General features: G+C 40.7%; 1 protein-coding gene across 30 annotated transcripts in view; it reads left to right on the forward strand.

The window, feature by feature from the left end:
• Window positions 1–15,694, forward strand: part of LOC100986445 (ras-related protein Rab-40A-like) — a 221,663-nt gene that overhangs the window by 91,600 nt on the left and 114,369 nt on the right. For 9 of the 30 annotated variants that reach the window (XR_010111283.1, XR_010111288.1, XR_010111275.1 and 6 more), the window contains 3 exons: window positions 5,061–5,151; window positions 14,079–14,248; window positions 15,058–15,233. The gene's annotated coding sequence lies outside the window, so the exon portion shown is untranslated. Of the gene's footprint in view, window positions 1–2,997; window positions 3,131–5,060; window positions 5,152–14,078; window positions 14,259–14,611; window positions 14,894–15,057; window positions 15,234–15,694 lie in introns of those variants that run through there. The other 21 variants (XR_010111264.1, XR_010111276.1, XR_010111286.1 and 18 more) reach the window with 9 other exon arrangements.

Consider the following 15,694-nt stretch of genomic DNA (forward strand, 5'->3'; position numbering starts at 1 on the left):
TGTGCAGAAGCTCTTTAGTTTAATTAGATCCCATTTGTCAATTTTGTCTTTTGTTGCCATTGCTTTTGGTATTTTGTTCTTTTGATCTACCTTTCTGCCTTGATGCCAGTAGCACACTGTCTTGATTACTATGGGTTTGTAAGAAGTCTTAAAATTAGGTAGTGTTTGTCATCCGTTTTGTTCTTTCTCAAAGTTGTTTTCATAGTCTAGATCCTTTGTATTTTTACATGAATTTTAGAAACAGCATTTTACTTTCTGTTAAAACTATATCAGTTAGGATTTTTATTGGGATTGTTCTGAATATATAGATCAGTTTAAACAGAACAGGCATCTTAACAACACTGAGTCTTCAAACTCATGAAGACAGTATGTCTCTATTTATTTAGGTCTTCTTTAGTTTCTCTTTGCAATGTTATATAGCGTTCACTATACAGACCTGTCACATATTTGGATAGATTATTCCTAGTTATTTCATATTTCTTGGTGCTCTTATAAATGCCAGTAGTTTGAATTACATTTCTGCATATTTTATTTTCACTGAGCTGTCAGCTGCCAAATGTTTAACAGTAGCTGTTAATCTTCTAGGTTGAGATCTCAGGCTATAAAATGGAAAAGGTACCTGATACTTAACAAGCATTTGCCTGTGTTTCCATGTCAGCTTTCAGAAGTTATTGAAAGTGTACTGTAACTTGAGGAAAAAATGTCCCAGAGACAAATCAACAGGTCATCTCCAGAAAAATCCATTATAAAATAGTTTAGTAGATTTCAGCTTTCTATGTGCTCAGAATTGAATCTGTTGAATTGTGGGGTTTGTTACCTACTCCCCATCACCAGCAATCCATCTCAATGAATTCCTGGGATCTTGGGTGTTGAGAAAGAAAGAGAGAGAGAGAGAACATGTATGTATGTGGGTATGTATGTGGGTATGAATGTGTATATTGCTGAAGCTGCCAGAAGTATTTATGGTGAGGAATACCTCAGGTTAATTACTGTAGTCATATCAGACCAGTTCAGTTCCTAGGACATACTAGAAAACAAATCAAAGTGATGGTTATTTTCTTTTCCAAGCTGTCTTGGCCCGCATTGTTACCATGGTGACTCAATGACTGCCATGACATTTGGTACAGAATGAGCATTTGTTTATGTTTTTTGCCTGAATCACGTATTATTATGATAGTTGTTAAGTGAATGTTTTCCAATTCTGATATTCCTTCTGGAATTATTAGTTTGCATCTGAGAAAAAGATAGAGCTTTTTCTTTTCCCTTATTTATTTATCAATGTATTTATTAACATTTATTTATGTCACTATGACTCTGAGATTCCCATGTTCCTCAAAGGATTACCCTCTGTAATTATTAGTATACATTTTTTGTATTAGGCCATTCTTGCTCTGTTATACAAAAATACCTGAGATGGTAATTTATGAAGAAAAAGGTTTAATTGGCTCATGGTTCTGCAGGCTGGACAGGAAGCATGGTCCCAGGATCTGCTTGGCTTCTAGGGAAGCCTCAGAGAGCTTTTAATCATGGCAGAAGGCAAAGCAGTAGCAGGCATGTCACATGCCAAGAGTGGGAGCAAGAGAGACAGACAAGGGGAAGGTTTCAGACTTTTAAACAACCAGATGAACTAACTGATGGAGAACTCACTTATCACCAAGGGGATAGCACTAAACCATTCATGAGAAATCCACCCCCATCATCCAGTCACACCCCATCAGGCTTCACCTTCAACAATGGGAATTGCAATTCTACATGAGATTCAGAGGGGATAATATCCAAACCATATCAATTTTGGTGCTCGAGTGTTCTCAAAATTGGCTAGTGGGAGCCCCTTAAAGTAGGCCTCATGTCCATTTGAAGCTTCCATAAAATTCCTTGAATATGTACTTGGCCCCCTAAGCCTATTATCCCTCATCTGTAGAAAGGAAGCTCTGATGTCAGCCTCAGAACATCACTGTGAGGACTTGAAGACAAAAAGTCTGAAAATAACAACCTACAGTGTATGGTACCTAGTAGACTATCAGCAAATGGTAATTCCCCATTCCAACTTGCCTCTTCCATTCTGTCAATGGAATGCCTCTGGCGTTAACATAATGGCCTAACTACTAGAGCAAATACTTGGAAATGTAACATCAAGCAGGAATAAGCCCACATTTCCATTATGTGTGAGCTTCAGTGTCACTGCTGTGTGTGGGAGGGGTTCTGGGATGGAGTTGAGGAAGAGGAAAAACATCACTGCTCAGCTTCCAGTTAACTGAGTGGGGATAGGCCAGACATCATCACCCCATCCCCTGCATTTCATGTGCTTTCTTATCCTCTTACTTTCTTCTCTATTCCATGTGCTTTCTTATCCCCTTACTCTCTCTTCTAGTTTAACATCAGAGACTCTGAAAGCCTCTTAGGTTACTGGAGCAAGAGGAAAGAGACCCAAGTCACATCATGGGGACACTTTAGGCAGGGCATACCTTTCTGCCAGTTTTGTCTATCCAATGGGATAATAATACCCACGCCTCTAGACCACCCAGGAATACTCTGGAATTTAAGTGTGATCCCATGTGGCAATCTGCGGTCTTATGTGGTGGGGAAGAACCAGTGAACTTTCAGCTAAGTATATTAACAGAGCAAATGCAGATATCCCAGAACTTTGTATGGTGGGCATTAAATTTATGGTACCCAACTCTGAGCTGTTTAGGTCAGGATTTTTACAAGTGTGATCTATGGACCACTTCATCAGATTTGTCCATGGTTGCTTGCTAAAATTGCACATACTTGAGGCCATCCTAGATCTGCAGAATCAAAACCAGGGAGGTGAAGTGAGAGGTGTCTAGATTTTGAGTAATTTCTTTTGTTGTTTCAGTTACTCATCCACAATTGAAAAGCAATGCTATGGATGGCAACAAGGTCTATAAAAAGTTTAAATCCTTTGATGTCTAATTTCATTGTTAGTTGCTCCTGCTACTCAGCTTTAAATTTCTGTGTCTTCTCTTGTGTGTCCAGTAGGTAACAATTTTTTCAATTCAGTAATTCTTATTCAGTGATTTATGTATGAGACACTGAAGAAACATCATAGAGAATAAAAGAAGAATCCCTGGAGCTATCGTTCTAGTTTGGGGAAACTGGCAATAAGCAGGTAAACAAATCAATGAGTGAGGCAATTTCATATGGGGATTTGTGTTTTGAAGAAAATGAACAGGTAGAGTAGAAAATGACTGAGACAGGGATTATTATAGATGGGGTTGTCAGTGAAGCTCTTTCTCAGGAAGTGATGCTTGAGCTGAGTCCTGAACAACAGAAAGAAGCCAGGCATGGAAAGGCCATTTTGTCAGTGTCCCTGTGCTGTGTGTGGGCACCATTGATCTAGGAGCAGAGGACAAGTTGAAGTGGCTGAAGCCTGGCACGTAAGTGCAGACAGGTGGGAGATGAGGTTGAAAGGGCAGACAAGAGCCACATGGTTTGGATCCTTTAAGGAGTTTGGGTTTTATTCTGAGTGTGGAAGGCTAGAGTACAGGAGTGACGTGATCTGATTCTTGTTATCAGAAAGTGTCTCTGGCCACTGTGTGGAGAATGGACTGGAGAGGGACAAAATAAGGAGTGGGGATAACCGTTAGAAGAATATTGCAGAAATTCAGGGAAGAGGCACAGATGAATGGCACCAGGACTGCAGCTGTGTGCAGAGGAAGGGTTAGACCTGGACAGGTCGTGTTTGGAGGTATGACACGGGGGACCTGCAATGGCTGTGTGCGTGGGGTGTGTGGGGATAAGGCACAGTCAAGGAGGACCCCTCAGCTGTTTGTTTGGCCGTACAGAGAAATGGTGGGCTGTTTTCTGAGATGAGTCCTTCCAAGTGCTTTTGAGGCATTCTTAAGGTAATTAGTCAACCAACAGTGGTTGTAGTGAAAAAAAGTGATTTTAAAAATGCATTAGTTGATGACTGATATTCATACCTGAGGGTAGAGGGAGAGAGGAGAGTAAGGATTGAAAACTACCTACTGGGTACTATGCATATTACCTGAGTGGCAAAATAATCTCCACACCAAACCCCTGTGACACACGATTTGCCTGTATAACAAACCTTCACATGTACTCCTGAAACTAAAATCAAAGTTAAAGAGCAAACAAAAACTTAAAAAATAAGTAAAATCAAAAGCTATATAAGGCAAAGATAGGTAAATATTACAGCAAAGTTAAAAACTATTATTTAACAAAAGATACCACAAACAAAAGTAGAGAACTCCAACAGATTTGAGGAAAATATGCCATTTTTATAATAAAGAATGAGTATCTGGATCATAAATAAATAAGAAAAAGGAAAAAGAAGACTCATTTGTAAGACTATTAAGCTTTATTGAATTTATTGAATTGGCTTGATTTAATCTTTCCACAATGTAAACATATATCAAAACATTACAGTGTACCCCATAGTATATACAATTATGCCAGTTAAAATTAAAATTTTAAAAATACCCGAGTTGATAAATAGGATTCAATTGCAAGACTATTAAGCTTTCTTTCCCCAGTATCTCTGCCTTAGATAGAATTTTCAAGTTAATGTGATCCCTGGCCATTTATATTTTTAAAAACCAGCACACAGGGACTTTTTAATTTTAATTTTAATTTTAAGTTCTGTGGTACATTTAAAATATGTTTTGTCCTCTATTGTAAGTACTATATAATCCTGGTTTTACTGACAAGACTTTGAGTGATTTTATGGTGAAATAAAAGTATTCAAAGTCACAAGATTTTTACATGGCAGAACTAGGGTTTGTCTCTAGTCTATATACAGAGCCTACACTCCTCTAACCAGTACACTTAGGAAGAAGAGACAGACATTTGTTGAACTATGTCAACCCATGGTGGTTGGTGTAACATTGAGACCATAGCTCTTTTATCTATGTTTCTGTAGTCATTCTACATTGTACCAGATGGTATTTAAGAAAAAGTAATAATTTTTAAAATAAAAACATTAATAAACATCATAGTTACTTTGTACTAGACAACTTGGCTGTTGATGTAGATAATTCATTGGACCCCCAAGACGAATGAGTTCTCTTTCCTTTTAGGAACTCAGAGTGGTTTTCCAGATGGGAATCACATTGCTCTCTGTCCCTGAGATCTTGCTGGAGACAGGGCTACTCAGTCCCTCTTTGCCAGGTGAGTATAGATGCAGTGTGGTGTCTTACTCAAGGGCACCTAGAGTTAGTGGGATAGGTCTGGCACTGTGGCCAGGTATGTCTCCTGTCCCATATCCATCTGCATGTCCATTATACACAGCTGTATTAGTTTGTTTTCATGCTCCTGATAAAGACATACCCAAAACTAGGAACAAAAAAAGGTTTAATTGGACTTACAGTTCCACATGGCTGGGGAGGCCTCAGAATCATGGTAGGAGGTGAAAAGCTCTTCTTACATGGTGGCAGCAAGAGAAAATAAGGAAGAAGCAAAAGCGGAAACCCCTGATAATCCCATCAGATCTCGTGAATCTCATTAACTATCACGAGAATAGCACGAGAAAGACTGGCCCCCATGATTCAGTTACCTCCCCCTGGGTCCCTCCCACAACATGTGGGAATTCCGGGAGATACAATTCAAGTTGAGATTTCGATGGGGACGATGGGGACACAGCCAAACCATATCATTCTGCCCCTGGCCCCTCCAAATCTCATGTCCTCACATTTCAAAACCAATCATGCCTTCCCAAGAGTCCCTCAAAGTCTTAACTCATTTCAGTATTAACCCAAAAGTCCACAGTCCAAAGTCTCATCTGAGACAAGGCAAGTCCCTTCCACCTATGAGCCTGTAAAATCAAAAGCAAGCTAGTTACTTCCTAGATAGAATGGGGATAGAGGTATTGGGTAAATGCAGCCATTCCAAATGGGATAAATTGGCTAAAACAAAGGGGTTACAGGGCCCATGCAAGTCCAAAAATCCAGCAAGGCAGTCAAATTTTAAGGCTCCAGAGTGATCTCCTTTGACTCCAGGTCTCACATCCAGGTCACACTGATGCAAGAGGTGGGTTCCCATGATCTTGGACAGCTCTGCCCCTGTGGCTTTGCAGGGTGCAGCCTCCCTCGTGGCTGCTTTCATGGGCTGGTGTTGAGTGTCTGTGACTTTTCTGGCCATATGGTGCAAACTGTCAGTGGATCTACCATTCTGGGGTCTGGAAGACAGTGGCTGTCTTCTCACAGCTCCACTAGGCAGTGCCCCAGTAGGGACTCTGGGGGCTCCAACCCCACATTTTTCTTCTGCACTGCCCTAGCAGAGGTTCTCCATGAGCACCCTGCCCCTGTAGCAAACTTTTGCCTGGGCATCCAGGAGTTTCCATACATCTTCTGAAATCTAAATGGAGGTTCCCAAACTTCAATTCTTGACTTCGGTACACCTGCAAGCTCAACACTTCGTGGAAGCTGCCAAGGTTTGGGGCTTCTACCCTCTGAAGCCACAGCCTGAGCTGTATGTTGGCTCCTTTCAGCCACAGCCGGGACACAGGGCACCAAGTCCCCAGGCTACACACAACATGGGGACCCTAGGCCCAGCCCAGGAAACCATTTTTTCCTCCTGGGCCTCCAGGTCTGTGATGGGAGGGGCTGCTGTGAAGGTCTCTGACATGGCCTAAAGACGTTTTCCCCATGGTCTTGGGGATTAACATTAGGCTCCTTGCTACTTATGCAAATATCTGCAGCCAGCTTTAATTTCTCCCCAGAAAATGGGTTTTTCTTTTCTATCACATAGTCAGGCCACAAATTTTCCAAACTTTTATGCTCTGCTTCCCTTATAAAACTGAATACCTTTAATAGAACCCAAGTCACATCTTGAATGCTTTGCTGCTTAGAAATTTCTTCTGCCAGATACCCTAAATCATCTTTCTCAAGTTCCAACTTCCACAAATCTCTAGGGCAGGGGCAAAATGTTGCCAGTCTCTTTGCTAAAACATAACAAGAGTCACCTTTACTCCAGTTCCCAAAAAGTTCCTCATCTCCATCTGAGACCACCTCAGCGTGGATCTTATTGTCCATATCGCTATCAGCATGGGCAAAGCCATTCAACAAGTCTCTAGGAGGTTCCAGACTTTCCCACATTTTCCTGTCTTCTTCTGAGCCTTCCAAACTGTTCCACCCTCTGCCTATTACCCAGTTCCAAAGTTACTTCCACATTTTTGGGGATCTTTTCAGCAACACCCCACTCTACTGGTGCCAATTTACTGTATTAGTTCATTTTTACACTGCTGATAAAGACATACTTGAAACTGGGAACAAAAAAGGGTTTAATTGGACTTACAGTTCCACATGGCTAGGGAGCCCTCAGAATCATGGCAGGAGGCGAAAGGCCTTTCTCACCTGGTGGCAGCAAGAGAAAATGAGGAAAAAGCAAAAGCGGAAACCCCTGATAAACCCATCAGATCTCGTGAGACTCATTAGCACAAGAATAGCATGGGAAAGACTGGCCCCCATGATTCAATTACCTCCCCCTTGGTCCCTCCCACAACGTGTGGGAATTCCGGGAGATACAATTCAAGTTGAGATTTAGATGGGGACACAGCCAAACCATATCAGCGGGGACACAGCCAAACCATATCAGCAGCATTAGCCGTGTTCATAGCTGTAGTGCTTCACTTTTCAAGGGCTCAGAGGATATGTGCTTCTCTGAGGTTAACCTGCAGATAATATACGGGAACACTAAGTACCTTCAAATAAGAAAAAATAGGGTGTTGAATTTTTTATGTAGCCCAAACTGTAATGGGAAATTAGAAGAAAAATTCCTAGAATCATACATCATGTTCTCTTTTCTAACTTCCTTCCTTCAATCAACATACCGTATGTGAGATTTACATTTATTATTATCTATAGTCGTAGATCATTCATCATCATTGGTGGATATTATTACATCAAGTGGATATTTCACAATAAGCATATCTGCTATGTGGATTTTTTTCTAGTTTTTGACATGAATAACAGCATTATGAATGTCTTGTACATATCTTTGGATAAACATTTATTTTTCTTTCTTTTGGGTGCGTACCTTCCCCAGACCTAAGAATGAAATTTCTGAGTTGTAGGGTGTGTGTATGATCAGGTCAGTCAATATTGCCAAGCACTTTTTCAAAGTGGTTGTTGAATTTATATTTTCACCAGTGCTGTGAGAATTACACAACTTCCATATCCTTACCAACACTTGGTGTTTTCCATCTTTTTAATTTTCTTTTTCTGGTATAAGTGTGGTGGTATCTCATTATGGTTTTAATTATACTTTACTTTCTCATTAACTCTCTGGAATTTTAAATCTCTTTTCTCTCTTTGTTTTTGCTTTTCAACTTACATATTGAGTATCCCTAATCTGCAAATCCAAAAGCCTCCAAAATATGAAACTTTTTGATCATTGACATGATGCTCAAAGGAAATGCTCATTGGAGCATTTCGGATTTTGGATTTTCAGATTAATGATACTCAACTTGTATTTGCTTATTATACTGGAACTTTGGTTTGTGGAGTTTACATTCTCAATTTTGCTGATTGTATCTCCATTGTGCTGTTACTTACATTGCTCTGGCCCCTCCTATTTTCTATAAATTAGTAGAGTTAGAGGCTTCATCCAGTTCAGGATTTTTTGGCAAGAGTACCTCAGATGTGTTACATACTTCCTATATCCTTACACCAAGTCTTAGTTCAGGCTGCTTTACCAAATTACCACAGACTAGGTGGCTTAAATAACAAACATTTATTTCTCATGAGTCTGGAAGCTAGAAGTCTAATCAGGGTGCCAGTATGGTTGGGTTCCTGGTCAGGATCCTCTTCCTGGTTATGTCCTCACATGGCCTTCCCTTGGTGTGTGCATGCAGAGAGCAAGTAAACTCTCTGTGTCTCTTCTTATAAGGACACTAATCTCATAATGAGGGCTCCACTTTGATGACCTAATTATTTCCCAAAAGTCCTATTTTTAAATACTGTCACATTGAAGATTAGGGTTTCCACATAATGAGTTTTGGGAGGACACAAGCATTCAATTCATAGGCATACAAGGAGCCTCATTGTGTCTTATTGTCACTCCTACCTTGACATTAAGATTGAGCACTGGGCTCAGGTGTTGTTAGACTGATCCATCTATTATGTAATTTCCTGTCTGCTTTTTACCTCATTATTTTTTACAATCTCTGATCTTTACCAAGATCTGCATTTCATTAAAAATTCTAAAATGATGATGTTTAGATACTACAATTTCTTCTGCATTTATTAGCTGGACATTTTCTATAAGAGAAACTCCCCCCCCGCACCCCCCAACCCCCACCCAAGCCCCTGCCAACTAGTAGGCTTAACTGAGGTATGGCACACACAGTAAAGGAAGGACAAATATTTAATCATTTTGCAGTATTTCCAGTTTTAAGAATAAGTATTGTTTCTGTAGGATCCTCCACAGATTAGCAGTGAGTTGGTTTTGTTTGTGTTTTTTCTTTTAGAGTGTCATCACGACTCAGAGATGTTTCTGTATGTGATGTGTTTTAACTCACTGTAGACACCAATGTTTTTGATGCTTAAATTGTTCTTATTTGGTCTGTGGAAGTCCTATCAGGTTGGCTTCTGAGTCTTTTTGATATGTTCGCTGGTATGATCATTCAGTCCAGACTCATCTGGTACAGCTCTACCACAGACTTGGATTCAGCCATTTTTCCTTGTGGGTAATATTTTTAGAGGACTCAATCTGGGTACTAGAGTTCTTCATTGCTACTGGGTTGGCCATTGTTTCTTAAAATTTTCAGTGCATCAGACCAGTAAATAGGTATTATATTTTTAAGAGAATATATATGATCAGCTTCCATCCTGGGCTGCTACTCTGTTCCCTTATAAGTAATTATTTTTATCAGTTTTTGTTTTAGCCTACTAGTTTAAAGAATATAATAGAATACTATATGGCTGTTAGTTTTCTCTTCTCCTCAGAGGTAAAAGGTGGCATATTCAACCTCAGTCAAGTTTCTAGCAGCTCAGAGGTGTGGAGCATTTGAGATATCCCTTCTAAGGTGAAGGATAAATACTTGCACCTGGCCTCTACTACAACCAAAAAAGAGGTACACCATCTGGTGGGCTTCTTTGGATTTTGGAGGCAACATACTCTTCATCTGGGTGTGTAACTCTGACGCATTTACTGAGTAACACAAAAAGCTACTAGTGTTGAGTAGGGCCTAGAACAAGAGAAGGCTCTGCAACAGGTCCAGGCTGCTGTGCAAGCTGCTATGCCACTTGGGCCATATGATCAAGCAGATCCAATGGTGCTTGAGTTGTCAGTGACAGATAGGGATGCTGTTGGGAACCTTTGGCAGGCCCCCATAGGTGAATGGCAACACAGGCCCTGCCATCTTTCCTAGATAACTACTCTTCTTTTGAGAAACAGCTCTTGGCCTGCTAATGGGCCTTAGTAGAGACTGGAAACAACCAAGTTTTCATGTGACGTGAGCTGCCCACCATGACCTGTGTGTTATCTGACCCACATAGCCATAAAGTTGGGTATGTACAGCAGCACTCACTCCATCATCAAAGGTAAGTAGTATATATGAAATCGAGCTCAAGCAGGTACTGAAGGCATAAGTAAGTTACATGAGGAAGCAGCTCAAATGCCCATGGTCCTCATTTTTGCTACATTCCTTTCTTTCTCCCAGCCTGCACCTACAATCTAAGTTCCCTATGATCAGTTGACAGAGAAAGAGAAGTTTGGTTTACAGATGATTCTGCATGATATGCAAGCACTACTCAAAAGTGGACAACTAACACTACATCCCCTTTCCGGGATGTCCCTGAAGAACAATGGTGAATGGAAACTCTCCCGGTGGGCAGAACTTTGAGCAGTGTACCTGGTTGATCACTTTGCTTGGACAAATGGCTGGACCTGCCATTTCTATATATACTGATTCATGGACTGTGGACAATAGTTTGGCTGCATGATCAGGAACTTGGAAAAAAACATGATTGGAAAATTGGTGACAAAGAAATTTGGGGAAGAAGTACTTGGATAGACCAACACTTACACATTGGGAATCAAGTTTTCAACACATAAACTTTAGTGGACACATTCATACTGCAGCATTCTGCCCCCGGCTCATAAAATTCATCTCCTTCTCACATGCAAAATATTCTGACTCCATCCCAGTAGCCCCAATGTCTTTACTTGTTCTGGCACCAGCTCAAAAGTCCAAAGTCTCATCCAAATCAAATATGGATGAGACTCAGGCATGATTTATTCTGAGGCAAATTCCCTCAAGCTGTGAGCCTATAAAATCAAAACAAGTTACCTACTTCCAAAATGCAACAGTGAGACAGGCATAGGATAGATATTCTAATTCCAAAAGGGAAAAATAGGCAAGAAAAGAGGAGTAACGGGTCCCAAGTAAGTGCAAAACTGAACAGGGCAAACAACATTAAATCTCAAAGCTGGAGAATAATCTTTCTTGACCCCATGTCCCACCTTCTGAGCACAATGGGGTATGGGTTAAGCCCCCAAGGCCTCAGGAAGCCCCACCCCTATGGCTTTGCTGGGCATGGCCCTTGCAGCAGCTCTCATGGGTTGGAGTCTCCTGCCTGCAGCTCTTCCAGGCTGGAGCTGCACACTGATAGGTTTACAGGTTCATGGTCTCAGTGGCAACCCTATGCCTGTGACTCAACTAGGCATTACCCTAATGAGAACTCTATAGTGCCTCTGCCCCTGCAGCAGGTTTCTGCCTGGGTCACAGGGATGTCTGATACATCCTTTAAAATCTAGGTGAAGGAAGCAGTGCCCCCACAGCTCTTGCATTCTGCTCACTTACAGAATTAGCACCATGTGGGAACCAGCAATGCTTACAATTTGCACCCTTCATAGGAGCAGTTAGGTCCACTTGAGATACAGCTGGGGCTGCCAGGCAGCACTGTACTAGAATGCAGGGATCACAGTCCCAAGACAGCTCTGAGCAGTGAGCCCATGAGGGACACCCCAGGCCTGTCCCTTGAAATCATTCTGCCCTCCTAGATCTCTGGACTTGTAGGAAAGGGGCAACTTTGAATATCTCTGAAATGCCTTCAGAGTCTTTCTGCAATGCATTGTCCTGCTGAACAGCACCCGGCTTCCTTCTTTCCATGCTAATCCCATTATCGGAGAGTTGCTTGGCTGCACCCTTGCATGCTTTTTCATTCTTTATATGACATGAATGTGAATTTTCCAAATATTTATGTTGTGATTCCCTTTTTTTTTTTTTGAGACGAAGTTTCGTTCTTGTTGCCCAGACTGGAGCGCCATGGCGCGATCTCAGCTCACTGCAACCTCCACCTCCTATGTTCAAGCAATTCTCCTGCCTCAGCCTCCCAAGTAGCTGGGATTACAGGCGCCCACCACCATGCCTGGCTAATTTTTGTATATTTAGTAAAGATGGGGTTTCACCGTGTTGACCAGGCTGGTCTTGAACTTCTGACCTCAGGTGATCCACCCGCCTTGGCCTCCCAAAGTGCTGGGATTACAGGCATGAGCCACCACGCCCGGCCCTCTGATTCCTTTTTAATTATAAATTACAAATTCTGTCTTTAAATCATTTCTCTTTTCTTACATCTTACTGTATGCAGTTACAGATGTCACACGGTTCCTCCAATACTTTGCTTAGAAATTTCTTCTGCCAGATACTTTAGTTCATCACTCTTAAATTCTGTCTTCCATAAAGCCCTTGGGCATCAAAACAATTCAGTCAAGTTCTTTGCTAATTTATAACAAGAATTGCCTCTATGCCAGTTTCCAATAATATATTCCTAATTTTCATCCAAGACCTGGTGAGAATGGCCTTTACTGTCCATATTTCTATCAACGTTCTGATCACAATCACTTAGGTAATCTCTAAGAAGATTCAGACTTTTCTTACAGCCATACTCTTCTTCTGAGCCCTCACCAGAATTGCCCTTAATGCTCTATTCATGGCAATGTAGGCTTTTGCTAGCTGGTTCCTCCAAACTCTTCCAGGCCCTATTACCCAGTTCCAAAGCCACTTTCACATTTTCAGTTATTTGTTGTTTCAAAACCCCACTTCTTCGGTACACATTTTCCTAATCCATTTTTGTGCTGCTAGAACAATGTCACAGACTGTATAATTTGTAATGAACAGAAATTATTGGCTCACAGTTCTGGAGGTTGGGAAGTCCAAGATCGAGGGGCTGGCATCTGGTGAGGGCTTCTTGTTTTATCATCTCGTGGCAGAAGGGCAAAGAGAGGAGGAGAGACAGCAAGAGGGGGAACAAACTTGTCCTTTTATGAAGAACCTACTCCCATAATAATGGCATTAATCTGTTTATGGGTGCAGAATCACCATGACCCTAGACATCTTAAAGGTCCCACCTTCCAACACAAAGAGGTTGTACCAATTTATATTGGGAATCAGGTTTCCAACAAATGAACTTTGGAAGACACATTCAAACTATACCATTGTGGATACCAATTAGAAGCAAGTCACTAACTCTAGCTCACACACAATGAGACAGATTATACAAAGGAGTAAATAACAAGAAACAAAAATCATTGGGTGCATACTTAGATTCTACTTACGACAGCATCACTAGGCCATTTCTCCGTACTGATTACTGGGAATGTTTCCTATGTCATGATAATTAGACTCATATAATTTAATACTATAATCTAATTTAATATTACAATTTTATAATGTAATTTTAATGTAATATATTTAATATATTAAAATTAATTATATTTAGTTAAATATTTAATAATTTGATATTATATATCATATAATTTAGTATTACAGTTTTAAAGTATTATAGTTCATTATATAAATAAATTAAGCAATACCCTGGGCAGTATTGCATGTGAGCACTGAGAGAGATTAGAGCATTCAAATTCCTGGTGGCTTCAGGACACAATGCCTTAATGAAATTTCAGTTTCTATTACTGAGCAGGCATTACAAAGCAATTTGTCTGATTTATGTAACTGTTCCTAAATTCCCATAATTTAATCTAAATTATACATTAAATAATAGGCTACTTGAATAAGTGTTAAAATGAAAAGAGATGCAAATTAGAGCATTTCTTGCTTATGCTAGTTTTGTCAACATTAATTTTCTACCCTCCAGGTAATCTGTTCCAGAAGAAACATGTGTCGTTCTGACTGAGCCCCTGCCTGTCTGTCACCTTAAGAGCCAGTCAATTCATATGGTCCCCATATCAAAGTCTCCTGTGCCCAGAGAGAGGATTTCATTTCAACCATCACCATCACCACCATCATCATCATCATCACCAAGAGGTGTTGTTGAGTGAGCATCTGGGGAGGAGAGTAAAGTGATCAGTTCCAAAGCCCTGGTGGCCAGTCATCTACATAAGAAGTCACTGGGCATAGGCAGTGTTTCTCTCCCCTTCTTTCATTCTTGTCCCTGTTTTGGAGGACTTTTAGACATGTTCTTCCTCACACATCCTTTCTGCCAAGAATGTAAAATTTTAATACCACACGTAAAGTGGTAACTGTTTATGTACTGTGGTACTTTGCAGGACCACAAACCATTGTAATGTCTACCATCCTCCTTACCATCAAGAGCCAATTTTCAGCCCCTTGGGCATAATGTCGCCTCTGTTGACAATGCATGAAATACTGTGATGACAGCAAAGGCTGGACCACATTCCTGCCCCTTACTTGATGTGTGATGCTGAAATCCTTTCTTACCCTCTGTCAGCTTGCCCTTAGTTATCTGTAAAAGGAGACTTACTACGTCTTCCTTACATAACTAGTCTATGGTGTAAATAAGAAATCCTGTACAGCATATATGTCACCTAGTAGGACATCAACAAATGCTTATACTGACCCACTTTTCACCTCCCTCCTAGAGAAGTGATGACTGTTACCTAAGCCAAACAGCACAATTGCCATAGAGTCTACCTGGAAACATACCAAGCAGTAAGAAGTTAAACCTACTCACATTTGCATTATGAATGAAGCTTTGGGAACTATTCCTGTGTTGCAGGAGGGCTTTGCTGAGGGATCAGGGAAAAGGGAAGGAAATAATTAAAACATTTCCTTTAATCCCCTGTCATTTTCTGCCCCCTTGTTTGATCTTCTAGATTGATATTGGAAAAGCAGTTTCTATTGAGCCCCCAAATGAAGAGTGAGTGGAGATGAAGAGGAGGCAGGACTCACAAGCCCTTGACCTTCATTCCAGATCTGTTAGCACCTACAGGACCCTGCACCCGGATTTCATCTGTACTATCAGCTTCTTCAAAGAGGGAGAGGTTGTTGAGTGAGTACCCACAAGGGCACAGTACTAAAAACATGTAAAATTACAAGTGTTTAAGTCCTAGAAGGTTAAGATCTATAAAGAAGATACCTGGGTGTCCTTTCGGGAGGGTGAGAGTTAGAATGCCATTTCTGTTCCTTAGTAGATGAGTCTGCAAAATTGATTTTACATCAGCAAGTTTAATATAGTCAACTTCAAAATGGGAATAATGATGATTTCTCCACAAAGTTATGAGAGAATCATGCAAAATATACAACTACATGCTTTTAGCTATAAATATATAAATGACATCATAGAGTAAGTGCTCTTTTGAAAATTTTCATTCTCTGAAAATAGTATTACTTAGCTATATCTAATAAGGTGATTTGAGATTCCTTTAAATATGACTAGCCATGCTATCTTGGCCATCTTACATATATGCTGTCCAGACCTAAGAGTACAGTGGGTGACAGGTGCCTTGCTTT

The sequence above is a fragment of the Pan paniscus genome, chromosome X (assembly GCF_029289425.2).
Source record: "Pan paniscus chromosome X, NHGRI_mPanPan1-v2.0_pri, whole genome shotgun sequence".
Lineage (NCBI taxonomy): Eukaryota > Metazoa > Chordata > Mammalia > Primates > Hominidae > Pan > Pan paniscus.